This window comes from Ictalurus furcatus, chromosome 29 (assembly GCF_023375685.1).
Source record: "Ictalurus furcatus strain D&B chromosome 29, Billie_1.0, whole genome shotgun sequence".
In the NCBI taxonomy this organism is placed as follows: Eukaryota; Metazoa; Chordata; class Actinopteri; order Siluriformes; family Ictaluridae; genus Ictalurus; species Ictalurus furcatus.
Window position 1 is genome coordinate 3,488,492 of NC_071283.1, and position 4,464 is coordinate 3,492,955.

A 4,464-nucleotide genomic window follows, 5' to 3' on the forward strand; every position below is an offset into this window, starting at 1 on the left:
TCAAGGTGTTGATTTGCCTCCAAATTCCCCAGATCTCAATCTGATCGAGCGTCTGTGGGATGTGCTGGACAAAAAAGTCCAGCACATCCCAGACGTAAAGACTTAAAGGATCTGCTGCTAACGTCTTGGTGCCAGATACCACAGCACACCTTCAGAGGTCTTATGGAGTCCATGTCTCGACAGGCCAGAGTTGTTTTGGTGGCACACGGAGAACCTACACCATCTAAGGCAGGTGGTTTTAATGTTATGGCTGTTTGGTGTATATGGCCAAAAGTATGTGGACATCTGACTATCACACGTATATGTGCTTGTTGAATATCCCATTCAAGATTTAGTTCCCCTTTGCTGTTATAATAACCTCCACTCTTCTTTGAGGGCTTTCCAATAGATTTTGGAGCATGGCTGTGGGGATTTGTGTCCATTCATGATGTTGGGCGAGGAGGCCTGGGGTGCAGTCGGCGTTCCAGTTCATCCCAAAGGTGTGCAGTGGGGTTGAGGTCAGGGCTTTGTGCAGGCCACTTAAGTTCTTCCACACCAACCTTGGCAAACCATGTCTTCATGGAGCTCGCTGTGGGGCAGTGGCATTGTCGTGCCAAGGTATGTCTAGGTCGCTTAGTTCCAGTGAAGGGAAATCTGTGCTTCCAACTTTGCGGCAAGAGTTTTGGGGAAGAACTACATATGGCTATGATGGCCAGGTGTCCACATACTTTTGGCCATATAGTGTATCTTTATAACTAAATTAGGTATATAAAGAGAAAAGAGAGAAATCATGCACACTGCACATAGCTTTGGACATCAGTTGAAAGAAAAGAAAGAAAAATAATATAGACCAAGCCAAACAAGTTTTACAGGAATTCTAAAATAACATTGCATAATTCTCTCTCTCTCTCTCTCTCTCTCTCTCTCTCTCTCGCTCTCTAGCTAAAGAAGGCGAAGAACATCAAGACCCACTCATAGTCTGAGCCTAGGCTTTGTTTGGAATGAGAGCTACACCAACAGACTTATAGGATATATGCAATTTTAAAACTCTCCTGGGACCCAGCATAGCAGAACTTATATGTTGGAACTTGTTGGATTTTCATATGGCATATCCAAAAGCGGAGAGTTTGGGGGCCGGCTCCAGATTCAATTATTTATAGCCATCAACAAAGACTGATAAGGAGTGCGTGGCTATATTTGTCTAAAGGGCAACTCTGTAAGGTGTGGATGTAATGTGCTGACGTGGTTTATTGAAGGCTCTTAGAACCTCAGATACTCTTAGAAGAAGTGTATGGCTTTTGTAACACACATTTGTACTGTACATGAAAGCAACAAGATTTTTTAACTCTGAAGGTAAAATACAGTTGTTTTATCTCTCTCTCTCTCTCTCTCTCTCTCTCTCTCTCTCTCTCTCTCTCTCTCTCTGTCTTACTCTTTTTGATCTGCATTGTTTGGAATGTGAAACTTTTGTAAATCAGATGGGGTCCACTTAAAAGTACAATTTCGTATATGTGCGAGGCAGTGTCTACATCCTTAGAGACTTCTTTGTCTTTGTCTTATGCAATTTATTTGTCTTATGCAATTGTGACAGATGTAGGTGCTTTGCCTCTTTTTGAACGGTTATAATAATTTTATGAGCCCCCAGGGAAATGCCATCCTTGGTGCTGTCATGTAGCACACCTGTAGAACTTTATTGGAATGCCAGTTCTTGGAAGGCCCGTGTGCACGCTAGCGGACTCCAGCTACTTATGCAAGCTCAGCGGTGCATGGTTTTCCCCAGAAGCGTGATATTTCATCATGTATTTCTGGGAAAATGGGGAGTTTTCTGCAATGTGAGGGAGATTTATTTTCACTGGGGAGAAAGCGCTCGTCCAGCATGCCACAAGCCACTTCCTCTTCCCCGGGCCAGTCTAAATTCAGTTTTTCAACAGCCCTAGTGATCACTTCGAGCAGCTGTTTATAGGATTGAGAGCTGCTTTCTGTTTTTGGTGCACTGGCTCCACCCTGTGGCTCCTCTGAGTCAGAGAGGGTGGGTTGATTCCCCACACTGGAAGGAGAAGTTGCTACGCAAGCTCCAAAACCCAGAAGTGGAGAGTCAGATCCAGAGGAAAGTGCAAGAGATAGAGCAGTGCTCACCTCTGGTTCCCCCGCTCCCCTCAGATCCATACGGGATCCCCAGGTTCTGAGCCCAGTCGCGTACGAGGGCGCTTCCCACAGTGTGAAGCTCATGCAATGTTGAGTTTGTTTTGAAAGGGAAGACTTAGTGACAGTGGCTTGGGCTTGCATGACTGGCCAACACAGAAGAAAAATGCAACAGTATAGTGATGTCACTGGGTCACTGGCTTGATGCAGTTATTGCAAGCAAGAGATATGCAACCAAATATTAAGTGTTATATACTTTAAGACTATATGTTCCTATACTTTTGCTCACCTAAAAATTGGGCTGTTTGTCACCAAAAGTGCCATATTTTTTTTAACACATCTAGACGTAAATATCAGGAAATGAAAGCTGATCTATCATCTTGGATTCATGTTTTGATCTCAACCCCAAACATCTTCAGTGTATAGTGAAAACTGTACACAAGGGACTGCACACAAGGAGGCAGCAGCATCTACAGCTACACTGGTGCTATTGGAAATAAAGTATAGCCTGTATAGGTTAGAAGTACAGTATGGGATAGTAAGACACAAGAAAAATAAGTAAAGGAGGATTGTTTATCTTTTGTTATTTGATATGCTATGTTACTACTTCCTCTACATACTGTTCTATATAGTTCTAGATCACGCTTTCTGTCTGTCTTTACAGTATCTCAGTGTCCAAGGACATTATACTTTCTTCCATTGGGTGGAGACTTTTATAGTAGTTATAATACTGTGTTGTTTGTGTTGTAAACATGCATGTGTACCTGTGTTTGTGTATAGTGTTATGGAGATTCCCTTCTCATTCTTTGAGCTGTTCTTCATCGTCTTAGCCTTCACCGTGTTCTGTGTGTTCGGCCTGGCTGCTGTCTATAAACGCAGCCAGCACACAGGCAACCAAGGTATATGAGTGTCAACATTACACATACACAGAAGCTTATATGTACATACGTATTCGGTTACCCAATGATTCTTTTGTATGTGTCTGTTGATCATCTGCTTCTGTGCATGCATGTCTATTTCAGGTGAAATTATTTGGACAGAGCAGAACAGAACCCATCATAAGAGTACAGTAAAAAGAAAACAGGAATTCCAACCATCAAGAAAATAAACTCGGGGCTTCCATAAACATTCAGGCAGAGAAAAAGGCTATTTTATCCATAACCTTCCAGACACTCTATGCTCCTCAGTATTTATGGACCTGATGAATGACACTGTTACTGCATTAAGTTGAAGTACAAGACGATTTCTAGAAACTTGGAGAACTTTTTAAACATCACTGCTGGGTTGTGAACAAGCCACCAACCAAAAATATCTTTCTAATGGCGTCCTGCTGTCAGAAATTGACCACGGATTAAGGGCTAGAAGACGATTAACATGATTAATGCACTTTACCGGTACACCTACAGCACCAGCAAGGTGCTGGGCTACAGAACCTTGTCTACTAGTCTAGTCTACTAGTCTAATCAAGTTGCTAGTAAGTGTACACAGTGCTGCTACACAACGCTGATACACTCACATCAGCACCACACACTTATTATTCCACTAAAGTGTCAGTGCTGTGCTGAAAATGGAATGGTCCATCACCCAAATAACCTCGGGGCAATGGTGGGCCTATGGTGGTCTTTTATGTTGGTACATGGGGGTAAAATGGACAATATGTGTATTTTCATGTGGATGATATTGTGCAGTCATATGTTGTGTAGTCAAAGAAAAAGACCTTATGTTGTATAGAATAGCCTGTGTAAAAGGAAATAACCAGTGGAGTGAATAAAATGTAAGAGGACGTACTTAAGGGTGGCGTGTGTGTTGTTCATTGTTATATTACAGCAGGACTTGACAAACGGACAGACAGTCTGACTGACTTACTTACTTACTTACAAAAAAAAAAACCCTACAGCAATCCTGCAGGAATATTATGCAGATATCCTACATAATTTTCAGCTCATTTTCCTGTAGATATATACCTGCAGGAATTCTAAGAAGGAAACAATTATATTCAGAAATGGCATCCTCCAGGAATTATTTCCTAAAGCTCTATTTAAAACGTTTTTGAGTCCAATTCACACCTAAAAAACAAAAAAAAAAAACAATAAGAGGTAAGAGTTTTTTTGTGCATTCGAATACCTGTGTGACTACTGTGCCAAAGAGTGACGTCATCTCAGTGAATCGAATCTTTTCTCGAAAAAGATTCATTCACTGGCGTCTTTTTGTGCGTTGCGAATGACTCACTGAATCATTTGCTCAACCGATTCGTTAAAACACTGAGTCATTCATGACTAAAACATTGTATTTCTGCAGGAGATGTGCATCAATCCTGCAGGAATGATAAAATCCTGCAGGATT

At 41.8% G+C, this 4,464-nt stretch overlaps 1 long non-coding RNA gene across 1 annotated transcript; it reads left to right on the top strand.

Moving 5' to 3' along the window:
- The first annotated feature begins 827 nt into the window (after window positions 1-827).
- Window positions 828-3,516, top strand: LOC128604411 (uncharacterized). The gene is made up of 3 exons (XR_008385180.1): window positions 828-1,332; window positions 2,902-3,020; window positions 3,144-3,516. It is a non-coding gene; the product is annotated as an uncharacterized LOC128604411 (long non-coding RNA).
- The last annotated feature ends 948 nt before the right edge of the window (window positions 3,517-4,464 follow it).